Source organism: Arachis hypogaea, chromosome 2 (assembly GCF_003086295.3).
Source record: "Arachis hypogaea cultivar Tifrunner chromosome 2, arahy.Tifrunner.gnm2.J5K5, whole genome shotgun sequence".
Lineage (NCBI taxonomy): Eukaryota > Viridiplantae > Streptophyta > Magnoliopsida > Fabales > Fabaceae > Arachis > Arachis hypogaea.
The window spans coordinates 67,093,752-67,100,738 of NC_092037.1; the positions used below are offsets into that span (position 1 = coordinate 67,093,752).

At 37.2% G+C, this 6,987-nt stretch overlaps 1 long non-coding RNA gene and 1 other non-coding gene across 2 annotated transcripts; both read right to left on the reverse strand.

Annotated features, from left to right (window-relative positions):
• Positions 1–253: 253 nt before the first annotated feature.
• Positions 254–1,843, reverse strand: LOC112719519 (uncharacterized). The gene is made up of 3 exons (XR_011869471.1): positions 1,623–1,843; positions 1,411–1,466; positions 254–391 (listed from the first exon to the last, which is right to left on the reverse strand). It is a non-coding gene; the product is annotated as an uncharacterized lncRNA (long non-coding RNA).
• A 3,748-nt stretch (positions 1,844–5,591) lies between these two features.
• Positions 5,592–5,699, reverse strand: LOC112765594 (small nucleolar RNA R71). Its single transcript, XR_003183841.1, has one exon. It is a non-coding gene; the product is annotated as a small nucleolar RNA R71 (small nucleolar RNA).
• Positions 5,700–6,987: the final 1,288 nt, after the last annotated feature.

A 6,987-nucleotide genomic window follows, 5' to 3' on the forward strand; every position in this document is an offset into this window, starting at 1 on the left:
CATCAGTGTCAGACTAGAATAACTGAATAAGCACACATCAATCTCCAGGTGAATAGAACTTCAATATCTTCCAAATGGAACCATTTAAGATATATGCAGAATCTCTTGCTATAATTCTATAGTGTGATAAAGATATGAACTAAAGTAATAAAATAAAATGGAAACTAGGTAGTAAGCTACACGGCAAGCTCTTTCATATATTTATAATAGTTAGTCTGATGGATAAAAGTAATCAAAATATGAAATAATCATGTTATTATATATAAGCAGAACAATCAATCCTCATCAAGTAATAATCTTACATATAAAATTAACGCTTAGTCCAACATTGCTAGTCACAAATAATTAATATAAAAGGCATGTATATAGAATTGGCCATCATCTTCAATTTCTGCAGAAAGAAACTAACTAAATCAAATTCTGCAGGAACAAATTCTATGAGAAGAAATCAAAGAGCTAAACCAAAAGGATGTGTGGCGCAGCAACGGTCAATAATCTTTCTCTAAAAAATTTATAAGATATAGATCTGACTTACCTTTTTAACTATTTTGCAAATGCAGGGCAACCTTATCCATCAAAAAAATTTGGAACCTTTTAAGAAAGTAAACCTCATGCAGGAAAAAGACACACAATTATGCAGAAAGATAGTCCAGCTTAGTTACTCTATATAGGAAAACACACAATTATGCAGAAAACATTATTTCCTTATGTAAAAGGGGGTAGATTTTCATTTATTCTTAGAGCTACCTATAAAACTTGTACATGATAATAGAGTAACAAAAAATGTTGAGCATATGAATGCAAGTAGTTCTGGCCTTTATGCCTCAAAAATTGTACGTTCTGCATATACTCATTACTTAGTAGTTAGTATTATATAAGATTGAATAGATATTTTCCAGAATTTTTTGTGCTAATGTGTATTCAAGAATTCAGATAATGTTTATTGAATCAGATAGTTATTTTTGCCTCGGAAAATAAGATTGTATCTCATGCAGATTCTTTATTTAGTACTATGTAGATTGATGCAGTTTTTATCAGAAAATATCAATTCATCTTTAATATTCATTGTGTTTTCTTTCTCAGTAGAGACTAAATCAAAGGCAAACGCTAGCTTAATCCCAATTAGCTAATTACACGCTAAACACCTGCTTAACATTAAATAAAGAAACACCAAAACAATAGTAATTACTTTAGTTGCTTCTTCCTGAAATTAGAATGGGAAATTTGAGAATTCTTACATAGTTAAGCTTATGTACAATATAAGTAGCTAAAGATTCCAAATTGCAAAAGGACAAGTCAAAGGAAGTCAATGAGTGAAATTAGATAAAGGTCGTTAAAATTAGGGTTATATTGAGAAACTCGAGTGGTATTAAAGGGGAAGAAATTGAGATCAGGGTAAAAAGAACTTACAAATTGATGTGAGCGAGAAAACCCGAAATTCATTATGGATCTGCAACCTAGGTGCTCTGTTATGTAAGGGAGAGGTTCGTAAAAGCACTAAAAAGAATTAAAGGAAGCAGAGATTAAATCACAAAATCGGAACTGAAATCACAAAATCAAAGGCAAACGCTAGCTTAATCCTAAATTAACAACGACGAGTAACAGAGAATCAGAAACAATACACAGGGAGGAGGGGAGGAACCCTTCGCGAGGGCGACGCCACGAGCTCAACTCAGAACTTCGTGCAATGGCGAGGAGAGGAGGAACGATGCGAAGAGGGCCAAGTAGAGCTTTCCCAGATGACGAAGGCACCCACGGTCTATCCCCGCCGGCGGCGACAACACCTTTTACCGGAGGAGAAGAGTTCGAGGGATGAGGGCTGCTGGAAACATTCGAATGGAGAGTAAATAGAGTGTGAAGGGATGGTGATAAAATTAGGGTTACTGATGAGCGGATAATTTATACGCTTTTTGGCATTGTTTTTAGTATGTTTTTAGTATGTTTTAGTTAGTTTTTATTATATTTTTATTAATTTTTAGTTAAAATTCACTTTTCTGGATTTTACTATGAGTTTGTGTGTTTTTCTATGATTTCAGGTATTTTTTGGCTGAAATTGAGGGACCTGAGCAAAAATCTGATTCAGAGGCTGAAAAGGACTGCAGATGCTGTTGGATTCTGACCTTCCTGCACTCGAAGTAAATTTTCTGGAGCTACAGAAGCCCAATTAGTGTGCTCTCAACTGCGTTGGAAATTAGACATCCTGGGATTTTCAGCAATATATAATAGTCCATACTTTGCTCGAGATTTCATGGCCCAAACAGGCGTTTCAAGTCAGCTCAAGAATTCTGGCGTAAAACGCCGGAACTGGCACAAGAATGGGAGTTAAACGCCCAAACTGGCACAAAAGCTGGCGTTTAACTCCAAGAAAAGTCTCTACACATAAAAGTTTCAATGCTCAGCTTAAGCACACACCAAGTGAGCCCGGAAGTGGATTTTTATGTCATTTACTCATCTTTGTAAACCCTAAGCTACTAGTTCTCTACAAATAGGACCTTTTGCTATTGTATTTGATATCTTTGATCACTTTAGATCTTTAGATCATCTTTGGACGTCTATTTCTTAGATTATGGGGGCTGGCCTCTCGGCCATGCCTAGACCTTGTTCTTATGTATTTTCAACGGTGGAGTTTCTACACACCATAGATTAAGGTGTGGAGCTCTGCTGTACCTCGAGTATTAATGCAATTACTATTGTTCTTCTATTCAATTCAGCTCATTCTTGTTCTAAGATATTCATTTGCACCCAAGAACTTGATGAATGTGATGATCCGTGACACTCATCATCATTCTCACCTATGAACGTGTGCCTGACAACCACCTCCGTTCTACCTTAGATTGAGTGGATATCTCTTGGATCCCTTAATCGGAATCTTCGTGGTATAAGCTAGAATTGATGGCGGCATTCAAGAGAATCCGGAAGGTCTAAACCTTGTCTGTGGTATTCTGAGTAGGATTTGAGGATTGAATGACTGTGACGAGCTTCAAACTCCTGAAGGCTGGGCGTAGTGACAGACGCAAAAGAATCACTGGATTCTATTCCAACCTGATTGAGAATCGACAGATGATTAGCCGTGCTGTGACAGAGCGCGTTGAACATTTTCACTGAGAGGACGGGACTGTAGCCATTGACAATGGTGATGCCCAACATACAGCTTGCCATGGAAAGGAGTAAGAAGGATTGGATGAAGACAGTAGGAAAGCAGAGAGACGAAAGGGACAGAGCATCTCTATACGCTTATCTGAAATTCTCACCAATAAATTACATAAGTATCTCTATCTTTATTTTATGCTTTATTCATAAATCTTCCATAACCATTTGAATCTGCCTGACTGAGATTTACAAGATGACCATAGTTTGCTTCATACCAACAATGTCCGTGGGATTGACCCTTACTCCCGTAAGGTTTATTACTTGGACGACCCAGTGCACTTGCTGGTTAGTTGTGCGAAGTTGTGATAAAGAGTTGAGATTGCAATTGAGCGTACCATGTTGATGGCGCTATTGATGATCACAATTTCGTGCACCAAGTTTTTGGCGCCGTTGCCGGGGATTGTTTGTGTTTGGACAACTGACGGTTCATCTTGTTGCTTAGATTAGGTATTTTTCTTCAGAATTTTTAAGAATGAATTCTAGAGTTTCAAGGTGATGTTTTCATCATCACCAAAGCTGATTGAATCTCATCAATTTAGCTCTTGAATGCAATGTCCTGCTGAAACTTGGCTAGCCATGTCTAATTTCTTTAGACTAGAGCTTTAGACTAACATTGCATGATTCCTGAAATTCTTATTAAAAATTTCGAATCTCTTTATTTTCTTTTCCACTCAATTTTCATAAAATCCAAAAAATTACAAAATCATAAAAACCAAAAATATTTTATGTCTCTTGTTTGAGTCTAGTGTCTCATTTTAAGTTTGGTGTCAATTGCATGTTTCTGTTCTTCTTGCATTTTTCGAATTCATTCATGTGTCTTCATTGATCTTCAAGTTGTTCTTGATGATTTCCTTGCTCTAATCTTTAAATTCTCTTGTCTTGAGTGTTTTGTTATTTGTCATATGCATTCTCAATTTGTTAGTGTCAATAGTATACAAACTTCTAAGTTTGGTGTCTTGCATGCATTGCTTGTTTGATTTTATTTTTCCATGTTTAGTTGCATTTTGATTGTTCATTAAAAATCCAAAAAAAATTTTAATTTATGTCTTTTCAAGTCAATAATACAGAGAATTGAAGATTCAGAACATATAGCAGAAGAATCACACAGAAAAAGCTGGGCGTTCAAAACGCCCAATGAAGAAGGAAAACTGGCGTTTAAACGCTGGCTGGGCGTTTAACGCCCAAAAGGGTAGCATTTTGGGCATTAAACGCCAGAATGGTATCCATTTTGGCATTTAACGCCAGGATGGCACAAGAGGGAAGATTCTGTTTTTAATTCAATTTTTTTCAAGTTTTCATAAATTTTCAAAATCAAATCTTTTTCAAATCATATCTTTTCAATCATATATTTTCAAAATCAATTTCTTTCCATTTTTCAAAAATACTTGCTAACAATTAATGATTTGATTCAACATTTCAAGCATGTTACCTTTTCTGTTGAGAAAGGTTTAATGTCTGAATCATATCTTCTAAATTTCTTGTTTGCCAAGTCATCAATTTTAAAAATCAAATCTTTTAAATTGTTTTTCAATCATATCTTTTCAATCAAATCTTTTTAAAACCATAAGTTTTCAATCATATCTTTTTGATTTCTAATTTCAAAATCTTTTTCAAATTTCACTTAATTTCTTTCCCAATCTTAGTTTTCGAAAATCAATTACCATTTTTCAAAATTTCTTTTAATTAATTCACTTTAATTTTTGAAAATTTCTTTCCCTCTTCTCACATCCTTCTATTGATGGACTAACACTCCTCCTCAATGCACAATTCGAACTCTATCTTTCTAAGTTTGAATTCTTCTACCTCTTCCTTCTATTTTTCTTTTCCTATGACACCTCAAGGAATCTCTATACTGTGACATAGAGGATTCTATATTTTCTTGTTCTCTTCTCTTTCATATGAGCAGGAGCAAAGACAAAAGCATTCTTGTTGAGCCTGACCCTGAACCTGAAAGGACCTTGAAGCGAAAGCTAAGAGAAGCTAAAGCACTACTCTCTGTAGAGGACCTAACAGAAATCTTCAAACAAGAAAAAGACATGGCAGCCGAAAACAACAACAATGCCAACAATGCAAGGAAGGTCCTGGGTGACTTTACTGCACCTACTCCCGACTTCTATGGGAGAAGCATCTCTATCCCTGCCATTGGAGCAAACAACTTTGAGCTTAAGCCTTAATTAGTTTCTCTAATGCAACAGAATTGCAAGTTTCATGGACTTCCATTGGAAGATCCTCACCAGTTTTTAGCTAAATTCTTGCAAATCTGTGACACTGTCAAGACCAATGGGGTTGACCCTGAGGTCTACAGACTTATGGTATTCCCTTTTGCTATAAGAGACAGAGCTAGGATATGGTTGGACTCACAACCTAAAGAAAGCCTGAACTCTTGGGAAAAGCTAGTCAATGCCTTCTTGGCAAAGTTCTTTCCACCTCAAAAATTGAGTAAGCTTAGAGTGGAAGTCTAAACCTTCAGACAGAAGGAAGGTGAATCCCTCTGTGAAGCTTGGGAAAGATACAAATAATTGATCAGAAAGTGTCCTTCTGACATGCTTTTTGAATGGAGCATCATAGGCATCTTCTATGATGGTCTGTCTGAACTGTCCAAGATGTCATTGGACAGCTCTGCTGGAGGATCTTTTCATCTGAAGAAGACGCCTGCAGAAGCTCAAGAACTCATTGAAATGGTTGCAAATAACCAATTCATGTACACTTCTGAAAGGAATCCTGTGAACAATGGGACGAATCAGAAGAAAGGAGTTCTTGAGATTGATACTCTGAATGCCATATTGGCTCAGAACAAAATATTGACTCAGCAAGTCAATATGATTTCTCAGAGTCTGTCTGGAATGCAAGCTGCACCAGGTAGTACCAAGGACGCTTCATCTGAAGAAGAAGCTTATGATCTTGAGAACCCTTCAATGGAAGAGGTGAATTATATGGGAGAATCCTATGGAAACACCTATAATCCTTCATAGAGAAATCATCCAAATCTCTCATGGAAGGATCAACAGAAACCTCAACAAGGTTTCAACAGCAATAATGGTGGAAGAAACAGGTTTGGCAATGGCAAGCCTTTTCCATCATCTTCTCAGCAATAGACAGAGAATTCTAAGCAGAGCCACTCTGACTTAGCAACCATGGTCTCTGATCTAATCAAAACCACTCAAAGTTTCATGACTGAAACAAGATCCTCCATTAGAAACTTTGAGGCACAAGTGGGTCAGCTGAGTAAGAAAGTTACTGAACTCCCTCCTAGTACTCTTCCAAGCAATACAGAAGAGAATCCAAAAGGAGAGTGCAAGGCCATCAACATGGCCGAACTTGGAGAGGAGAAAGAGGCAGTGAGCGCCACTGAGGAAGGCCTCAATGGACGTCCACTGGCCTCCAATGAGTTCCCTAATGAGGAACCATGAGAATCTGAGGCTCACACTGAGACCATAGAGATTCCATTGGATTTACTTCTGCCATTCATGAGCTCTGATGAGTATTCTTCCTCTGAAGAAGATGAAGATGTCACTGAAGAGCAAGTTGCTAAGTACCTTGGAGCAATCATGAAGCTAAATGACAAGTTATTTGATAATGAGACTTGGGAGGATGAACCCCCTTTGCTCACCAAAGAACTGGATTACTTGACTAGGCAGAGATTACCTCAAAAGAGACAGGACCCTGGGAAGTTCTCAATACCTTGTACAGTAGGCACCATGACCTTCAAGAAGGCTCTGTGTGACCTAGGGTCAAGCATAAACCTCATGCCTCTCTCTGTAATGGAGAAGCTAGGGATCTTTGAAGTGCAAGCTGCAAGAATCTCACTAGAGATGGCAGACAATTCAAGAAAACAAG